Source organism: Lathyrus oleraceus, chromosome 1 (genome assembly GCF_024323335.1).
Source record: "Lathyrus oleraceus cultivar Zhongwan6 chromosome 1, CAAS_Psat_ZW6_1.0, whole genome shotgun sequence".
NCBI classification, from domain to species: Eukaryota; Viridiplantae; Streptophyta; class Magnoliopsida; order Fabales; family Fabaceae; genus Lathyrus; species Lathyrus oleraceus.
In genome coordinates, this window is record NC_066579.1 from 379,713,202 (window position 1) to 379,735,219 (window position 22,018).

At 39.1% G+C, this 22,018-nt stretch overlaps 1 long non-coding RNA gene, 1 other non-coding gene and 1 pseudogene across 2 annotated transcripts; 2 read left to right on the top strand and 1 right to left on the bottom strand.

Moving 5' to 3' along the window:
- Positions 1-697: 697 nt before the first annotated feature.
- Positions 698-1,722, bottom strand: LOC127108175 (histone-lysine N-methyltransferase ATXR2-like; annotated as a pseudogene).
- A 328-nt stretch (positions 1,723-2,050) lies between these two features.
- LOC127115785 (uncharacterized) lies at positions 2,051-3,168 on the top strand. The gene is made up of 2 exons (XR_007800875.1): positions 2,051-2,150; positions 2,269-3,168. It is a non-coding gene; the product is annotated as an uncharacterized LOC127115785 (long non-coding RNA).
- Positions 3,169-9,528: 6,360 nt separating this feature from the next.
- On the top strand, positions 9,529-9,635 carry LOC127116247 (small nucleolar RNA R71). The gene has a single exon (XR_007801211.1). It is a non-coding gene; the product is annotated as a small nucleolar RNA R71 (small nucleolar RNA).
- The last annotated feature ends 12,383 nt before the right edge of the window (positions 9,636-22,018 follow it).

Genomic DNA, 22,018 nt, shown 5'->3' on the forward strand with positions numbered 1-22,018 from the left:
ATGCAATAGTGCTTCCGTCTCTCTCGCTCTGCGCTTCTCACAACTCCAAACAATCGCTCTTAGCGAATCGCTCCCCCATCGTTCTCTTGCCGTCGACGCTCTCAATCTTCATTCTCTCACTTATCTCTCTCAATCTCTCGATCGCTCAACCTCGCTCACCGCCGCTCTCCATCGCTCTTCTCTCGTCTCCCTCTCTCAACCTAAACACAAAAAAAAGATTTCCAGTAGAGAAACGAATAGGACGGCTCACCTTCGATGGTGACGGTGAGCTTAATCCTCTTCTCTCTGCTAGGTTCCTCCTGCAGTCAACAAAATCAAGCTTCGCTTCCAAAAGGTTGGTTTTTTTGTTTGGCCGGTTTTAGGGTTTCTATTGTTTATGGTCGCCTCCCTTTGATTTCCTCTCCCTCTTTTACTGATTCACTCTCTCTATTTATATCTCCTGATTTAGGATTTCAAAGGTGCATTTGGTGTTCAAAGGAGCATCCTGCAAAATACCTTTTTTGATGTTCAGACTCGGATTACCCTGTTGATGCTAGATTCGAAAAGGTACTCTTAACGCAAGCTTTCTTCTTGAATTTTGTCTTAACTCCAAATTGGGATATTTTCTGGAATTCTAACACTTGCCAATTGTTCTGGGTTTTGTTACTGCAGTAAAAACATTGAAGATTCCAAAAGCATTTTCGGTTTTGATCACAGCTCAGGTTTTACTCGGTTTTGGACCTTCACAAGAAAACAGGACCATGAGTGCAATTATTGTTGCTTGGCCATCTCTATCCTCATCTCTTTTGAAAGCTTTGGCATTAGGACAACGGGAATGGTTCATACAGCTTTGCAAAGGAAAAAATGCAGTTCCTTCGCAACAAGTAGAATAGTCTTCACCTAAAGCATCTGGAATTGGTTGTGTAATTTCCTCAGCTTCTTCCTTATCAGGGTTTGTCATTTCATCAATGTATAAAAAGTAATCCTCCACAGGAGAAGCAACAACCAAATCAAGATGATTCAGTTCAAACATGCCAATGATATGTCCATAGATTTTAAGGGAGAATAACGGCTCACATTCCTTGTCAAATATTGTTGTTTCAAGAAGTTGGAGAGACTCACATGCCAACTCTTTTATTTGCATCCTGAATGACGCTTCATCGGGAGAATCGATATCATCTGGTAATGCAATGCAGTCCTACCACCTCTTTTTGTATCCCATTTATATAGGTCTCCAAGCTTCCAAAAGAAGATAGAAATTATAGTTGTCTTTGCAGCAAGGAGGAATATGTCATTTGTTTCATTAGCATGTTTCATGAATTTAAAGAGTGCCTCTCTATGCCTTGGATCAGAACTCTCACCAGTACAGAGTAAAGAATGGGAGGATTCCCAGTCAGCCTCTGCACACAACATGCTGCAGTAGTAAGCTTCTCCACATCCACCAGGGCATGGAACAGGTGGAGGCAATGAGAACTTCTCAGAGCAAGGCAATCTCAATTCACCATTCATCAATGATTCCACAACTCCTTCAGGGAGGGGAACTATATTTTTTAAACCACCCGAACAACGTTGCAAAGTGCTCTCTTCTTCATCAGACAAATCCATTTCATGAGAGTTTTCAACAGACTTTGAAGAGGTTCCTGCATCACAAGCATGACTCTCATTGGCCCTTAATTGTCTCAAGTAAAGCCTCCTCAGGTGTCGTTGCAGAAGTATTATATGGTGGTATATGGCGAGTGACATGAGCTTCTGTGTTTGCAAGAGCAATTCCTTTTACTTCAACATTTTTCATTTTCTCATCCAGGTTCTTTTTAGCTTCAGGTAAAAGCTCTAGAAACCGATATACTTGTTTTAAAATTCCATTGTAGTTGTCTTCTGCTATTATCTGATTTGGTTTGGGATTTTCTAACATCATATCACAATAACTAGATTTCTTCACCTGTTTCATCCAGCATTTCAAAACTTCAACCTCCTAGGGATATCTTTCTTATTACTATTATTATTGTACATTCGTAACACCACTATGCGATTCTTGTTCGTTGTATTGAGGAAAGTTTTCCTTCATTTCCAAAGGAATTAGGCTGCGCTGGAGGGGTCACTTGTGGTGCAAAGGGCCTTTCGAGATTTGCTTGGTGTTTATGGATGTGAAGTCCAGCACATGTCTGCAGCAGGTAAAAATTTCTGTCATTCTGCAACTGTCCGCAGCCTTAGGTTTATAATCAATGCACATAACATATGTTGACTGTTGGTATGGATTCATGATCTAATCGGCCCACTGAATTGCAGCAGGGCATTGCCTTACGCTCGCGACATTCCAAGGCACATTTTGTATGGTTTCTTTGACGCCATACACAAATTGCAGTCTCAACGTGGCTGGCGATCTCGAGTGCGATATGTTCAGAAGATGTGTCCAAGCAATCAAGTAAACATCCTGAGGAGAAACGATTTGATGTGCTGTACCGGTAAAATGAAATTCATAGAAGATTGACGGTTGTATTGTCCGGTTGAGTCAATTTGTCTTCCATTTGTGACGGTATCCGATCCCTTGTTTTTTTTTAGCGCTCTAATATTGAACTGCAGTTGTTCATTGTGCAGGCATTAAGAAGACCATGATTCCAAAGTTTGATCATGAATAATGTCCAACACCAATATAGAGCTCGGAATGGGATCAACTCTTCTACACGAAGCTTCAAAAATGCCTCACAAGCCCACGGCACATGACCATCAGCCAGTACCCCTTGTTGTTTTTTACGGTTGCAGTCTTGGATGTAATACTAGATGAATGATTAACATGAGAATCCATCTTTCTTCCCGTGATCTTAGAGTGAGAAGATTGTCAGCAAATTTTGCATCAGACACAGTACCGGTGGACGAAACTTTATTTCGAATAGCCGTTGTAGGTTGCTATTGTTGCATACCATGATGTGAGACACAGTTCTGTCATTTGCTCAAATATGTTTCTAGCCATATGTAGTCTTCCAGACTTAGCATACGTAGTAATAAGATAATCATTTACAGGGAGCTTATTACCATGGAAAAAATTGATAACTGTAATATACAGGGAGCTTATTTACAGGGAACTTATTTGCAATCTCCATATGTGCATATGCTTCAACGCATAACCATGTATAGACCTGACTAATATAATGTCTCTCTTTGCAAATATTATAATATGCTTGTCACCGTTAACACTAATGACTCTTGAATAGCAATTTGGCTCACATGAATGATTAATTAAATGAGCGATGCTTCCTGCTCTGGTGGCATCAATGTCTCTTGCATCATCAACTCGAAACAAATATGTTCCAGCACCCACTAAAGAATTGTATATAAAACGCTCTCTTCGATCAGCAGTAGAAGGTCTAACAAGTTCACCGGTATATTAATCACCATGTCTCCACCTTTATATGGATGCTTTGCAAAGATGCCAAATCCATGAATTCTTGATTTCCCAAACGCCAACTGCTTCCAGCAGGTTTCCTTCATGTACTTATATTTCTCAGGAACACTAAGTATGTTGTCTGCAGAATCAACTACGTCATTCAACAATCCATGTTGGCAGTATCCACCAACTAAATATGGTTGATTCTCCACAAACAAACGTTTCAGCGAAGAAGCTGCAAGTACTTCAGGTTCTTTTCGGCCTCTCCGACCAGAGTAATCATATGGCTCACTTCGAGCACAACCAGATGAATTGGGTGGTGGTTTATAATCTGAACATTGACCAATAACCTGAACGCGTTCATCGACTATAGAATGTTCATGAGATGACTGCCTATGTCTCTTGCTAAGCCTTACTAGCCAACACCAAAATCTTAGCGGCAAGATGCTGAACTTTAAGTTCATTCACAATCGTAGCAGCATCATTCGCCACAAAAAGTCTATCCAAACATCTCATTCATCCCGTTGGGGCCGAGGGAAGTGCGAGTGATGATGGAGAGTTGGTTACAAACATCAATGTTTTTGAGAACGGCTTCGTCGAGACCGGAGAGATGCTTGTGACCTTCTTTGAGCATGGATTGCAGACCGTAAGACGATTGAGAGTTGAAACCCACCATGTTCGCTTCTCCGGTTAACGTTGGTGGCTGCGATTTGTGGTGTTCCAATTAATAATTCTTCTGACTTCAGCGGGAAGTGAGCATCTATTGTTGCACTTATTGACTCCAAGAACTCGTACTTCTTTTTTACTTCAATATTCACGAGAGAGTGTACTAGATTGGAGCGGCTTTTCTCAAATGATGACTTTGAATCTTGTAGACCCTGTTCTAAATCAGCAACAATATCTTCAGGAATATTCTTCTTCAAAGAAATAAACTTTTCTCGTGACTGATCATACGATTGCACAGATTTGTCAAAACGACGACGAGATTCCTTTGATCCCGAAAGGTGAGAGAACCCTAATCGTTGTGGCGATGGCGATTCAGCCGCACGGAAGGATTTGAAGAGTGAGTGATTGGGAAAAGTTTTTTTTTTCAGGGTCAAAATCGGGGTATGACAGGATGAATCTCCATATTATAATCAATTAAGTAATTAGGATGAATCTCCATATTAAAATCAATTAAGTAATTAGGATGAATCTCCACAAGGGTATCCCACAAATAAAGTGGAATACCTAGCAAGCTACCTTTTCCGGGGATATGTGAACCCTTACAAAATTCAGCAAACAGGTCAGAATACCAAATCAGGGTGCAATCGAGAATTGCACCAAACAACAGGAATCACAACAGTAATAATGTCAGGTAAACAATGCATGATGATAATAAAACACGTCGGATTAGCAAAGATCAGAACAGAAAAATCAGCGAGTGTCATGTTCGCTGCTGCCTCGCCTAGCGAGGGCCTGGCGAACACTCGCTACATGTTCGCTTAGCGATATGCTAGCGAACAGCTGCGGGTTTTGAATTTTAAAACAGTACGATCTCAGCAAGCTTCACACCCTATGGCTTCCATTACAGAAATTATATGGTTAAACATTCAAGATATTCAGATATATTTAAATCCACAGGCAAAACCTCAAATATATTTATGAATTCAATTATGATATCACATGTAAATTAAGAACATAAAGCGGTGATAGTAATGCACACCTATTTGCAATTGAATTGCAACCTTGAATTGGCAAGTCACTCTTAGGGTTGGCGCCGGATTGAGTTGGGCGGAGGTAACCTTTGTGCAGATGAGTTTTCCTTCAGGGTTTCCTTTAAGGTCGCTCTGAATTCTCTGGGTTAGCCTCCAGGGTTGCTGTCTGTGGGTGTTTGCCTTTCTCCTCCGTTTTCGTTCGATCCCCTTTTTCCTGACTGAAGTGCTGGTATTTATAATGTTTTTTGTGACCTAATGGGCTCAGAATGAAGCCCAAAATTTCTGGTATTCGCACGCTTCGCTAGGCGAGTGGTGTAGCGAAGGGTTCGCTAGGCGAAGGATTTGCTCGCCTAGCGAGCAAGCCAGTTTAGGCCATCTTCTGGATTTGGCCACCTGTGTGCTGGGTCTTTGTTCCCTTAAGATCAATGTCTTGAAAAATAAGTTGGAGTGCCTTGAAAAATGCCTTGTAATATTAACGGGCAAATTTTGGGGTATGACACTACCCTAGTGTCGTGTGTGGGTGCAGCTATAGCTTCAATCCACTTAGACACATAATCTACAGCTACTAAGATATACCTGTTTCCTAAGGATGGTGGAAAAGGTCCCATGAAATCTATACCCCATACGTCAAAGAGTTCTACTTCCTGAATGTTTCTTAGAGGCATTTCATCACGTCTTGAAATGTTTCCAGTGCGTTGGCATCTATCACACTTGACAATGCAAGCATAGACATCACGCCACACGGTGGGCCAGAATAGGTCAGCTTGAAGAATCTTGGCGTATGTCTTAGAGGTGCTCGCATGTCCACCATAAGGTGCTGAATAACAATGCTTGATAATATTATTTACCTCTTCTTCTGGAACGCAACAGCGAAAAATGCCATCTTTACCCCTTTTGAAAAGGAGCGGTTCGTCCCAATAGAAGTTTCTCACATCGTGGAAGAATTTCTTCTTGCGGTGGTAATCAAGATCAGGGGGTACTATATCAGCAGCTAGGTAATTTTGGGGGTGCTCATAAGGATCTAGGTTATTGTCTTCAATGGTTTCTACTCTAGCGATCAGTCTATCATAGGCAAAATCATCATTTATGGGTACTAGTTCAGGTTTTAGATGTTCTAGCCTTGAAAGGTGATCGGCTACTACATTTTCAGTGCCTTTTTTATCTCTTATGTCTAAATCAAACTCTTGTAGTAATAGAATCCATCGTAGTAACCTGGGCTTGGCATCTTTTTTACTTAATAGGTAACGAATGGCAGCATGATCGGTGTAAACTATAATTTTTGCTCCTACTAGATAAGATCTAAATTTGTCTATAGCGAAAACTACACCGAGTAATTCTTTTTCAGTTATTGCATAGTTAAGTTAGGCAGCATCTAGGGTTCTACTGGCATAATAAATAGCATGTAATTTTTTATCTTTCCTTTGTCCTAGAACGACTCCAACTGCATAATCACTAGCATCGCACATTATCTCAAACGGTTCTGACCAATCAGGTGGTTTCATAATGGGTGCAGATACTAATGCTTGCTTTAAAAGATTAAATGCGTCATTACATTTTTCATCAAAAATGAATTCAGCATCTTTCATTAAAAGTCCAGTTAAAGGTTTAGTTATTTTGGAGAAGTCTTTAATAAAATGCCGGTAGAATCCAGCGTGTCCAAGAAAGCTTCGGACTTCTCTGATGGTTTTTAGGGGTTTTAGGTTTTCTATAACTTCTATTTTAGCTTTATCTACCTCTATACCTTTTTCAGAAACTATATGTCCTAAAATTATTCCTTCGGTTACCATGAAATGACATTTTTCCCAGTTTAGCACGAGGTTCACCTCCACACATCTCTCCAGGATTTTCTCAAGGTTAGCTAGACAATTATGGAAATCAAATCCGCAAACCGAGAAATCATCCATAAACACTTCCATGATACCATCTAGGTAATCTGCAAAGATTGACATCATGCAGCGTTGGAAAGTAGCTGGGGCATTACAGAGGCCGAATGGCATTTGTCTGTAGGCAAAAGTTCCATAAGGGCATGTAAAGGTAGTTTTTTCTTGATCTTCGGGGTGGATAGGTATTTGGAAGAATCCAGAGTATCCATCTAGATAACAGAAGTAAGAGTGTCTGGCTAGACGCTCCAACATCTGGTCTATAAATGGTAAAGGGAAATTATCCTTCCTAGTTGCTTTATTTAATTTTCTATAATCTATACACATCCGCCATCCTCCTTCTAAACGTTTTGCTACATGTTCGCCTTTATTGTTTTGCACGACTGTGATGCCTCCCTTTTTAGGTACTACATGCACAGGGCTCACCCACTTACTATCCGAGATCTGGTAGATGATACCTGCCTCAAGTAACTTAAGAACTTCCTTTTTAACAACATCACTCATTATATGGTTTATTCTTCTCTGATGTTCCCTAGAGGGTTTTGAATCTTCTTCTAACGAAATCTGATGCATGCATACGGATGGGCTTATACCTTTCAGGTCAGAGATGTTATATCCTAAGGCTGAGGGATATCTTCGTAAAACGTCTAAAAGTTGGTTCGTTTCCTCTTGGCTCAAGGTAGCACTAACTATAACTGGACGGTTCATCTTTTCATCGAGGAACTCATATCTCAGGTTCTTAGGCAGTTCCTTAAGTTCTAAGGTTGGTTTCTTAGGGCATGGCATAGGATCTGGGGTAAGGGATAAACATTCGTAAAGGTTATCATCGATGTAGGGTTTCTTAAAGTCATCATCTTCCCTTATGAGAGTTGATGGTAACTTAATTGTTTTTATAATTTCTTTTTGTTCTAATTCTCTAACACATTCATCAATGATATCTAAGGCATAACACGAATCTCCCATCACAGGTGCCATAAGAAATTTCGAAAGTATAAATTCTATTTTCTCGTCACCTACCTCAAATGTCAACTTTCCTTTCTTGACATCTATTATGGCTCCTGCAATCGATAAGAATGGTCTACCTAGAAGGATTGGTATATCATTGTCCTCTTTGATGTCCATGACAATAAAATTAGTAGGGATATATAACTGACCTATCCTAACAGGAACATCTTCTAAAATGCCTTTCGGATACTTAACAGATCTATCGGCTAACTGAAGTGACATCTTAGTGGGTTGTAATTCTCCTAAGTTTAACCTCTCACAAACCGCTAAAGGCATTAAGCTCACACTAGATCCTTAGTCTAGAAAATCTTTTACAATGACATGATTACCCAGAAGGCAAGGAATGGAGAAATTTCCAGGATCTTTATCTTTCTTTGCTAATTTGTCCTCGGAAATAGCATTACATTCCAAAGGCTTCGGATCGTCAAGTCTATGTTTGTTGGTAAGGATGTCTTTGAGAAACTTTGCATAAGAAGGTATTTGGGTGATGGCTTTTGTGAAAGGGATTTCTACATGAAGTTTTTCTATAACTTTAATAAATTTTTGATACTGTTTATTGATCTGGGTTTGTTTGAGTCTTTGCGGATATGGTATAGGTGGTTTATAGGGTGGTACGTAAGTTTTATGTTTAGGTTCTTCTCCTTTTTCTCGACCTTCCTGGTTTTCAGATTACTCTGGTTCCTTTACTTCGTCCGTGGGTTTGGTACATTCCTTAGAAGTTTCGGGTTCACTCAATCTAGGGTTTGGTGGCTCATCATAAGCGTTCCCACTTCGTAGGGTAATGGCATTTGCTTGTCCTCTTGGATTTTGTTGAGGTTGTCCAGGGAATTATCCTCCAGGTGTAGTCTGAGGGGCTTGGTTTAAAGCTACCTAAGAGATATGGGTTTCAAGCATCTTAGTATGAGTAACTATTTGGTCAACCTTGGTTCCTAACTGAGTAATCAATTCGTTAACATGAATGTTTTGGTTAATGAACTCCTTGTTTTGTTGGGTTTGAGGGGTGATAAAATTTTCCATAATTTTCTCAAGGCTCGGGTTTGGTGGTACAAGTTGCATAGGTTGATTTGATCTAGGGGCTTGATAACTAGGTCTCTGAGGTGCATTATTTTGAATAGGGTTATTGTTTTTATAGGAGAAGTTCGGGTGATTCCTCCATCCAGGGTTATAGGTATTCGAATATGGGTTCCCTTGGGTGCAGTTCACTTGCTCAGAGTGGGTTTCGTTTAATAGACTGCATTCTGCAGATTGGTGTCCTTTGGTTCCACATATCTCACAATCCGACGAAACTGCGGCTACAGTATTCGGGTTTATGCATATATGCTTAACTTTGAGGGCTAATGCGTCCATTTTAGCTTGCATCATGTCTATAGAGCTTAGTTCATGCACTCCTCCTTGGGCTTCCTTCTTCTCAATTGTCGCTCGTCCGACTCCCCATGATTGATGGTTTTGAGCCATATCTTCGATGAGGGCACTAGCTTCAGGATAAGGTTTGTTCATCAGAGCACCGCCTGCGGCAGCGTCGATGGTCATCTTCGTGTTATAATGAAGTCCATTATAGAAGGTTTGAATGATTAACCAATTTTCAAAACTATGATGTGGGCATGCTCGTAACAACTCTTTATATCTCTCCCAAGCTTCGAACAACGATTCTCCTTGGTTTTGGGTAAATCTAATTATATGGTTTCGAAGAACGGCGGTTTTACTCGGGGGAAAATATCTAGCAAGGAATACTCTTCTAAGGTTATCCCAAGTTGTAATGGAATTGGGTGGAAGGGAATCTAACCATGATAGAGCTTTATCTCTGAGGGAAAAAGGAAATAATCTTAAACGTAATGCCTCAGGAGAAGCTCCATTGGTTTTAAAAGTGTCTGCTAATTGAAGAAATATTTTTAAATGTTGGTTTGGGTTCTCAGTAGCGAGACCCGCGAATTATCTCTGTTGCACTAGTTGCAATAGGGATGGTTTAAGTTCAAAATTATTAGCTGGGATGGTTGGGTTTACTATACTAGAACTAGGTTCTTCATTTGATGGTTGAGCGAAGTCCTTAAGAGGTCTTTGGTTTTGATCTTCGGCCATAGCTCTCTTAATTCTATGAAAGAATAAACGTGCGCGAGCGTAAGGTTCAGGTTCCGCCAGAGGGTATACTAAGCTTAAACTTCCGGTGCTGCGAGTTCTTCGCATTGACCGGCAGGAAATAGCTACGAATGAAGGCTTTGAGTGAGTGAGAGAGAGAGAGAGAGAAAGAGAGAGAGAGAGAGAGAGAGAGAGAGAGAGAGAGAGAGAGAGAGAGAAACGAAAAATGCAATTGCAAAAATGCTTCTACACAAGGGTTCTATTTATAGAACCCTTGTGTGGGCTGGAAGCTAAAAAGCCCACTTAAGTGTATGTGGCCCATTTCTTATAATATGCCAAAATCACTTAAGCACGTGGTACCTTACCATATTTTGTATTCTACTTAAGTACACTGTACCTTACGATGTTCTACAATTCACTTTAGTGCACCGTACTTGATACGTGCTTTTCGCAAGTATACGAACGCGTCAGAGTAATATAAAAGATTACCGAATCCACAGAGACCAAGTGTCAATCTATCGTTATCTATTGCTATGGTGTTTATCAAAGGCAATCAAAATAGGTGTTTTTTAGAGTGTGCAATGAAAAGTAAAGTATTGAAATAAATTTAATTAATAAAGACAGGGTCGAATGTAATTCACATAATCAATTGATAATCGAAGTACTTGCTAGTAGAGCTACTTATGGGCAATGTTTTCTACTTTGAAAAGAACTAATTTAACAGGAACTGTCGCTTTCGCGTATTCAGAACCGAGTTGTACTCCCTAATCAAACCCTCTTATTGTCACTTATAAAAAGGCGTGCATTGCGTTAGAGTAGTAAACCTATTTTTAAGAAATATAGTATCTTGACTAAGTTGAAAAGTATTATAACCTGGATTACTTAACCAAAAGAGGTTCTCACGAACCAGACTCTAAACTTATAAACGCGTCCGAAAATAGTTTTAAAATCTCTTTTCTTCTTAATGTTAAAAACTCCTAATGAACTAAACAAAGCGCTTTCGCTGTTTTTGAAATAGTTAAAAACAATTAAGTTTAGATAGACGTTGGACGGATTTCGATCTTACCCAACGGAGTTGAAGTGCTGGAAAACTTAAGTTGAAAGTTAAAATAGCCCTTAAGTGTTTCTACGAACAATTGTACGGATTATCGGTTCAATTACGATTCTTACATTCTAACCTTATAGATTTAGTTAGACATGGTAAAGTAAAAGTGCATTAATTTAAATAAAAGTAGTGCGAGTGCGGAAAGTAAATAAAAGTAGTGCGAGTGCGAGAAATAAATAAAAGTAAAGCGAGTGCGAGGAAATAAATAATTTAAAGCGAGTGCAAGGAAATAAATAAAAGTAAAGTGAGTGCGGGAAAATAAATAAAGTAAAGCGAGTGTGAGGAAATAAATAAAAGTAAAGCGAGTGCGAGAAATAAATAAAGTAAAGCGAGTGCGGGAAAATAAATAAAGTAAAGCGAGTGCGGAAAAATAAATAAGATAAAGACAAGTAATAAAAACCTGCTCCAATCGGGGGGTTGAATAAATTGCAAAGCGGAAATGAAAATGGCGGCAGGATTATCTTCCTTCCAAAGTGCTCGAAACTCGATTACAGACTCTATCACAGACTCGATTACACAATTGTGGTAACACTCCAATGCGAAGCGATTACCACTTTATAATACTGAATATATGCCTAAGTGAAACAAAGTTGCTCTGGGTTTGCCTCTGCTCTAAGTTTGGATGATTGTAAAAGTGAATTCGAGTTTCTATTTATAAGCAAGTAAAAAGATGGAAGTGACAAGGATGCCCTTCAATTTGAAAATGGGAGGGAAACTATTTTCCTCTTGTGGCGCCCGCCACGAGGCCAAAGTGAGGCGCCTTAGTGGAGGTAGTGGGGAACGTGGGAGTTGAGGGAAGTTGAGCTTGGACATGTCATGGCAGCGTCTATGGCGCTAGCCATGGGGTAGGCCACAAGAACAAAATGCTGAATTTTAGGGTTTTTGGCTCTTTTTCGCTCCTTTTCTCGATCGGGGCTCCGATTAAAGTAAAAACCTGAAAACAAAGAAAAATATAGCAATAACACAACAAAATGATAATAAAACAACTAGAATGCATGTGAAATCGGAGTCGAAAATACGGTAAATTTTAGTGTTATCAGTACCTTACAGTGTTCCTTAGTTACTCTATCTCTCATCAATCCGTCTTTTTGTGTGTGACCCTGTAGGTTTTCGCAGCATTGGCAATTATGTTAAAATCACGTATTTAACATAATAAACAGTGAGCGGTATCTAGCAATACATCACTGCTACCCAAGACACGAAAATGTCATGTGATCTGACAAATCCTTCTGTGATAATACTTATGTATATAATTACCCTTTTGCCCTTATGTCTATATTGAACACAAGGCATAGACCGTGTCATCCTTGTCCAGTTCAATATTAGGTCCATAGGAATTTATCCTATTACGCAGGATGGGCAAATTCCATCTAGGTCACTCATGTCCCTTAGCATGCTTCGTGGAGTACCCATCAACTGTCTTTATGGTCATCGAGTTACGGACAATGTTTGATCAGCAATAAGGCACTCGACTCTACATATAGGGTCCATAGTGGTTTCAGGTCGAAGGGTGGTATACACCATTATCACCATGAGAATAACTTATGACACTTTGCATAACATTCTATATAGTATTCTCATAGCGGGTCAATCCAGTATAAATATTACTCTTAATATTCATACCTATGTTTAAGACTTGATAACTCTTTATCCATGATCCATGAGATGTGATCATCAGTCTATATACATAATAGTCTTAATGCTTTAATGTTATCCCACTTCACAATAAAGCTCGACTACAGATACTTTAAGAATTGTGTCCTAATGTTAAATGTGATCTCATGATTAAGTCATACTTGATACATTCAACGGACTAGCTATTCTATGGACTTTATTAAGCAAACATAATAAAGAAAAAACCTTTTATTATTAATAAACAATTCGACACAAGTACCAAAAGTATTGGCCTCTAGGGCTTACACCAATAATATGGGCTTGCAGCCAGATTCCCATGGAGCCAAAATCATGGTCAGACGAAGGTGACGTTCCTTGAGAGGCTTGTTTCCCCAACCTTTACGGAAGAAGCTTTGCCTGCCCTTTTCATTTGGTAATATCTATAAGGAATGATGAGGGACCATAGATAATTTCCGACCTATGGTATATTTGGAGGAGACTTTGTTTCCTTGCTACCAAAATTCGGGGTGTCGCTCCCCTGAGCATATTCAATGTGTCTTTGTTATTTTACCGGTATGACCAAGGGGATTTGACAGTTCATATACGTCGAATAGGGTAATAGCGCTCATAAAATGTTGCTTATGAGTCACCTTGTATGGAATCTGGCCTCAGAGGAACTTGTTACACTTACCAGGAGGTCCATGGCGGTAGTTTGTTTAATGTTCTCGCTCTTCGGTCGTATTTGTGCTTAAACATCTCTAATTCTTGATGCAATACTCCAGAGTGATATGGAAGAGGAAGTTTACCAAAAGATCATCATTGGAATCAACTTCTCTTCTGAGCGAAGTGATGAGGTAAAGGTGTAGTAGATTCGGCATGCTCAACTACAAACAATTTCATGACAGAAGCTTATTTCGCTTTGCCATAATTATGTAGTTTTAGTTATAATACGAGCTTCATCGTGATCTATTGGATCTGGCATGGGGATACCTTTATACCTTGGTTGGAAATCCTTTGGTACATATAGAAGGTACTTTAGTATTGGATCTACGTCAATATTATCTATGAACTCGTCGTATCTTTGGCGTCTCCATGATATGTATCATGTTAGCAGTATACGATAGTGCAATGCTAGATAGAAATGTGGATCATGAATATTTGGCATGATCTTCAAGGAGGTTGCCTCCATTCTCTGGTAATTTTAGTGTTGATCTGGATTTGGATCTAGGATACTTTCTTCTTTTACTTTACGAAGTTCCCGAGGGAATTAGAGATCTGGAAATCTGAAGAGTCATAGTTGAAATGATAACTGATTGGATCGAATCCAACATATCTTCGTGTTCGTTTTTTAATGCTCTTAATTCGGTAAGCCGAGGAGGTTACAAATTGGTAAATTAGAGATTGAATTTGAAAATCATGGAAATCGTAGGAATCGAAAGTCGATTCCCACATACGACGTCGCTGTTCCATTTAGGAACCCAAAATAGATGTAGTTGGTGAACTGAATATCTTAAATTGGTGGTGTTGATCTCTAGTATAGCGGTGCAGGGTAGACCTGCAAGGTTAGCACTCCAACATATAAGTCAGTTCAAGATTTAACCATAGTGAAAAGTGGAGATCAGAGAATGTACACTGCTTTCCATGTGACCTGATTTTTATACCTTGGGTTAAGTTGGTTGAATTTGAGATGGATTATACCTTAACTATTTGAACCTTTGGTCGGCCCCAAACATCATGATTTTCATCAGCTCCGCTATTAGGAGGTGTATGTAGTTGATGATAAGCATCACCATGATATTGCTCAAACTGAAATGCAATTTTCATGTCAGTTACCTCATTATTAGCATGGCTCACAGTTTCACCTAATGTCTAAAAAGATAGGATTGTTGTCCAATTTTGTTGGGGATTTTTTTTTACTATGGAGCATTGAACATTGTGAGGCTTCTTCTTTTAGAATAACACCTTGGTGAGAGACACACCACATATTCACTTAAAACCTTAAGGTTATATGTGAGTGAGTTTTCTCACTTATAAATATTCAATTCTCCATGTTTCCAACCAATGTGGTACTATTACCCACACTACTCACACTTGATACATTCTCAATATTCCTCTTCAAGTGTGAGTCCATAATACTCCCCCTCAAGTGAAATCTCTTCTTACTTCCACAAACTCTTGTATCGCACGGAACATTTCTTATTCACCACATTGGCGTCATTGACACTCTTCAACGGAACGTTTCTTATTCACCAAACTGGCGTCGTTGACTTTCGATACAAGTAAGTCAGTCTCTTTCTCGAACCAAAGGCGCATGATACCACTTGTTAGGGGAGTTTTTTTCACTAGGGAGCATTGAACACTATGAGGCTTCTTCTTTTACAACAACACCTTTATGAGAGACACGCCACATATTCACCTAAAACCTTAAGGTTATAGGTGAGTAGGTTTTCTCACTTATAAATGCTCAAGTCTCCACATTTCCAACCAATGTATGACTATTATCCACACTACTCACACTTGATACATTCTCAACAAACTCAACACAATCTTCACTACACTCATACTCATTATTATTAAAATGGTTTATGTCAGTACCCTCTGCCCCGCGGATTCCCCGACCCCGACCATACTATATAACTTTTATATATAATATATAATTATATAAATTTTCATTTCTATTTTATAAAAAAATAATAAATATATTAGGAAATGAAGAGTCATGAGTCAATCATTTTATTTATTTTTGTTTCATTGTATAATGTATTGTCTCACTACCCAAGTACCTAATCCTAGAAAAGTGTACCCAATATATACATTACACACACTCTCTCTTCTTCTTCTTTTCTCAACTCTCTTTATCTCATCAATTTCTTCATCTCCTCTGTTCTCATCATCATCAAAATAACCACTATACTTTATTCATTGTTCTTACGGTAATTACTCTTCAACTTTAGTATACTTCAATTAACAACCTGATTTTTATTCAATTAGTAAATAAGTGATTACATTTTCGTAACTGCAAGTGCTTTTTTTTGTTATTGATTCAATGTGTGTTTTTATTTTAAAAAAAATACAAAATATATGTTTTTTTAAAAGGAAAAAAACTAAATACTAGTTTCATAGATTTGATCAAAAATATATATAAAAAAATTATTCGATCTCTGTGGATCTCTGATTCTCTGTGGGAATCTGTGGGGATGGAGATGAGGAAAAATATTCCTTCATGGCGGGGATCGGGGACGGAGATGGGGAAACATTAGGGAGCGGATTAGGGAGTGGAGAAACATCCTCTTCACGTTCTATGCCCCGTTGACATCCTTACTTGCACCATCACCTATTCGTACTTAATCATCAACATTTTCATAACTATGTTATCTCGTGACTTATCACCTATTTGTACTTCATCATCAACATTCTCATAACCTATGTTCTCCCTTGAATAATCACCTACTTCTACTTCATCATCAATATCATTTGCTTGTACTTCATCATCATCAGAATTAGGACCACCATCACCATTAATTTGTATTTGTTCACCATATTCACGTCTTAATTATGACTTATCTCTCACCTCAGGATTATCAATGCAATGCTCCACATACACATCTACCAACCCATATGTGTTCACATCTTCAGAAAATTTAAGCACATCAACATCATAATTAAGAAGGGATTTAAGACCGCGAGCAAAGCTAAATAATGAGCTGTAGTATTCTTGTCAAGCTGTCATAAGTTGTTTGTTAGCATTCATTGTGACAAATTGTGACAATGATTTAGAGTTAATTTGTCAAGGTCTAGAATGATTTACTTCCTAAAATAGAATCCATTTGTCTCTTTGTATAGTTATATAATGATTGTAAATTATGCAGAATATTCAATACATAGAAACATTTTACAAAGTTTATGTTATTTTATTATGGTATCAGAGCGAAGTTCTAATTCAGATAATGAAAGTGTGGAGAAGAATGATACCTCCAACAACACAAAATCGACTTCCGCTGTGACAAACACATCACCATATTACCTTGGTCCCTCTGATAATCCAGGAACGCCGCTCGTAGCTACAATGCTCAAAGGCGAGAATCGTCGCAATTGGGCGCGCTCCATGAGGACGGCATTACGGGCGAAAAGCAAGTTAGGTTTCATTGATGAATCAATCAAGAAACCTGCATAAACCAGTCCAGACTTTTAGAATTGGGAGAAGGCTAATTCAATGGTCATGGCATGGATCATCAATGTTGTAGATCCAGTTTTGCACGACAGCATCTCGCATGCATCAACTGCGAGAGATATTTGGGAAGATCTGGAGGAGCGATTTGCTCAAACAAATGCTCCGAGGATCCATCAATTGTGGCGCATGTTATGTCTGATGGAGCATGAATCAGACATGATTGTGACAGAATATTATACCAAATTTAAGGGTCTCCTAGATGAACTAGGAGAGCTGCAACCACTTCCAGAATGCACATGTGGTGCATCTAAAGAAATTCTACAGAGAGAAGGAGATCAGCAAGTACATCTTTTTCTCGGAAGCCTTAACAATGAGCGATTTGAACATGTTAAGGCGACAGTGCTGAACACCGAACCTTTGCCTTCGCTTCGACGCGTTTTCAACCATGTTCTCATAGAAGAAGCTCGAATCATGGGTGAAAAAGGAAAGATTACTGCAACTAAAAGAGAATCCAGTGGATCTGCTTTTTATGCATCTAAACAAAATGAACAAAGGAGAAAAGATGGTTCAAACTCAAAGTGCGATCACTGCGGCAAGACTGGCCACATTAAAGCAAGATGTTTTGAGATTATAGGATACCCAGAGAATTGGAACACACGAAGGACACAACACCGCTCAAGAGATGGTGGAGGACAATCTAGTGCTAATCATACACATCCGACTGAAGAAATAGCGCAGGGGCGTGCATTCCATGGTTCTCGTGTGATGAAGCATGATTTTTGTGAATCCGGTAAAAATACATCTTGTAAAGATCTAAAATGGGTCTTGGACAGTGGTGCATCACACCACATGACTCCTCTCTTATCCTTAATGAGAGGGGTAACCAAGATTGAGAAACCTTTCTATGTCACTATTCCTACAAGGAACACAGTGCTGGTAGAAATGATGGGGACCATTGATCTTAGCAAAGACATTACTTTACAAAATGTTTTACTTGTTCCTAAGTTTGATTGCAATTTAATTTCAATCTGTCAATTGACTCGTGATTTAAATTGCTTTGTGACTTATCATCCTAGTTATTGTATGATACATGACTTTGCCACAGAGAAGAAGATTGGCTTAGGTGATGTACATGGTGGGGTTTATGTGTTGAAGCAACAAGGTCATGGGTCTGCTTTCACAGCACATCGTGAAGACAACATTGTTCTTTGGCACGCACGCATGGGACATCCCTCTCCTCAAGTTATGAAACGCATATCTCAGCTAGTGAATTTTAATTTCTGTTCAAATAAACTTCGTTGTTGTGACATATGTCATAGATCAAAGCAATGTAGACTTCCTTTTCATATTAGTTATAATAAAGCTGAGAATCCTTTTGATCTTATACATTGCGATTTATGGGGAAGATATCGTACTAGCTCTCATAGTGACTGTCACTATTTCCTTACGATTCTTGATGATTATTCGCGTGGAACATGGGTTTACTTGTTAAAAGAAAAAACAGAAGTTTTGAAAATTTTAACAAATTTTATCAACATGGTAAAGACACAGTTTAATGTAAAGATCAAGAGGTTGCAGAGTGACAATGGGACAAAATTTACCAATCATGCGTTTCAAGGAATCTTACAACAAGAGGGAATCCTATGTGAAACTTCATGTGTTGGAACACCTCAACAAAATGCAAGGGTAGAGAGAAAACATAGGCATATACTTGTCGCATCCGCGAAAAACAACCGGCGGGCTAAAACAAGACACAACACAGAGCCGCCACCGTGTGTTATTTATCCCAAAAGAGGGAAAGGAAACGCTCAGAGTAAACCTAGGAAAAAGCATGGTCTCGCGACCAAAGAGAAAGGGATCGGGAGTCGAATACGCAAGGGGAAGGTATTAGCACCCCTCACGTCCGTCGTACTCGACGGGATCCACGCTCTAAAAGAAAGAAAAGGTTGCTAAACAAACATCACACACACACACCGAAGATAACACAGGTGAGGGAAAGGAGGAGAGGGCTCGCTAGGACATCGCATCCTATGCCTACGTATCTCGTCTGGAACGAGAATCAGAGCTGCCGTAGTTCGGCTCACGCACGCCAAACAAGACACACACAAACACAGGCAAACATGGAACCCGAACGCCAATCGCTGGACTTACATCGGCTTCCGAACCAAACAAACACACTCAGGATACGGACAGCCAATCGCTGGTCTTACATCCATATCCTGGCACACAAGAGGGCTAACAAGCAAACACACACAAAAAGAAAAAAAAGTGCCCGGAGAGACCTCGCACGGTCTCCTGCCTACGTACCTCATCTGGTATGAGGATCAGGGCGACGTAGTTCCCCTGAACGGGAAAGAAATTCTAACCAGATACAAAGGGAGACGCACTACTAGGGAGCTAGACTCGAGCCTAGATGTTATCATGCATCATTGCCCTATGTTATGGTTTCTACCTACTTGCACAACAGCAAGCTAATCCTAACCAGGAAGAAGCAAAGCATGCAAGCATAAACAAAGCAAAGCAGACATTTCAAATAGCACACACTATATCCAGTCAAAAAGTGGGCTCAAGCAAAGGGTCAGACTGCCAAGGCAAGTCATCTGTACAAGGGTGGTGTTAGCTCTTAACCCTGACATTGAGAGTCAGGGTGAAGCCAGATGAAAGGTGAGTGAAGATTAGACTTCACAGCTCTTATCCCTGGCCGGGGAGAGCTTCAGACAAAGGAGTGTGGGTTCAGAAAGGGGGAACCCTTCTACACTCATGACTCTGACTCAACTGTACAACTGTACAAGATCTTGGGTTAATGTCCCAATGCATCAACACAGTGGTGTGAGCAGAGGGACGACTCAACAGAATAGCGGGAGATAGATTGCACATCCCTTGGGTTCCGCCAATTGCCTTAATCAAGGTCTTTTCCTGCTTGGAGACAAAGTTAAACAATCACAAACATCGCCTCTTAAGGAGGACTTCAGACAATTGCCTGGATAAATAACAAGCCAGGTCTTCCAGACTACATGGAGACAAGAGAGTCTACCTCAATTGGTTTATACAACCAAGCAGCAGCACAACAAGTTCTTAAAGAACTAAAGCGACTATGGTACCTGAAATCAATCTAATACAGTCAGTATTCAAGTCACAAAGTCAAAACAAACAAGTTAAGAATCAACAGTCAATGTAATCAAACAATGCAATGTGCAAAGCACAATCAACTCAAGTGAGCCAAATCCTACAAAACACACAAGTTAGTTTACAACAAGCAACCAAACACAATTTAATCAACTTGCATTTTCCTCCTTAAAGCATTTGCATCTCAACCTGAAACACAATTCAAAAGTGAGAAACAAGACCACTAGGACAAGCCTAGGGTCCAAAGGAGGTGAAAAATTCAAAACAGCAAGTGAAAATTAATCAAAACCAAGATTTATCACTCCAGAAGAGAATCCAATTGGTCTCACACCAAAACTATGCACCAAATCTATTTTATGAACAAAACATGCCAAACTATGCATTTTGGAAACACATTAGGGCAAACAGAATGATCACCATCAATCTAATACCAAAACAGCTTAATAAATTCCACAAACATTCCAGCCTAAACAGAACACATTCAATGAGTAGCATATCAAATTTCATGCTATTTGGACAAGTGGAAGTAGGGAAATTAAATTCATAAAGTCCAGACAAGTTAAAGCAAGCCAACACAAGGCATCCAAACAAGCATCAACTTCCATCAATCATAAAACAGTGACAAAACATGATAAATGAATGGGATCAAAACCACAATGACCTATAATGTGTCTAGAATTCACATGTCAAATTTCACATCCATCCAATTAATCACCAGAATTTCACAAAGCAAATTCCAACATGTGTCACAAAAAATCAACAAATGACCAAACAGGGGAGAAAATTCCAATCAAATAGGAAATGCCATCAATAAATCCAGAAAAATTCACCTGTATTCTCAACATCCATATGCTCAATCATGCAAAAATTTAGCTCAATCCAATGTCCAAAAGCATGAAAAATAAAATCATGAAATTCACCAAGCATGGTGTGACACAAATTGTCACACCTCTAATCAAAAATTCATATCTCATCAACCAGGGACTCAAAAATTGCAAACTATACATCAAAATCACCAGCAAAGAGTCAAGAATAGGCATGCAAAATTTCATCAATTTCTATGGAAGCATCATCATTTTATGAATGAAATGGCAAAGCATATACAAAATGAACACATTCAATCAAACCCTAGGCAATTTATTTTTTTCACACGTGCACAAAAATAATAAAAATCACCATAAAAACTACACATCACAAGGAGAATAATGCAAAAAGTCTCATCAAATTTGGACTATTTTTGAAGAACTTATGATTTTTTGAAGTTCATGAATCAAAATGAAATGGAAAAATGAAAAAGAAATGAAATAATACAAATAAATTGAAATAATGGCAATGTTGTAATATCAGCAACGAGAGCCAAAACGCGGTCGTTTAAATAAATGCAGTGGCAACGTGTGAGTGGTTGCTGGTGGCGGTAAACACGAATTTGAAACAAGCCAGGGAAAAACAAGATCAAACGCGTGTATTCTTCATCATCTTCGTCAAACAAATTCCAGAAAATCACATATGAACAATTCTTCACCAAAATGAGCAAATCATATATGGTTGAACTCGTCTAAGCATGTACATCATGGATATGGCAAGCATTTAACCTAACTCTAAACATATCAACCGGATCGAGCAAAAGAACAATTGAGCATCAAACTTAAATTCAAGATTTCTCACTCGATTCTCAACCAAATTCAAAACCACAAGTTGCATGCTATTCTATGTTGAGAGATCTATCTAAGCCACATCACAATTCAAGCAATGGTTGAGATCGAAAATTTACCTTGTGGATGAAGCAGTTCGTGATTTGGACGTTTCAATGGCCAAAAGTTGAAAACAGATGCAGTTCAATGCTATGGAAGTTGAATGGAATGCGTGCCTCAGCTCAATTGTGCTCCAGATGCAAGAATCAACAAAATGCCATGGAAGAGCTTGCTTTCAACAGTCACGATTCCTCAACCTTTTGGCCTTGATCTTGTGAAACAGTTCCTCAAAAGT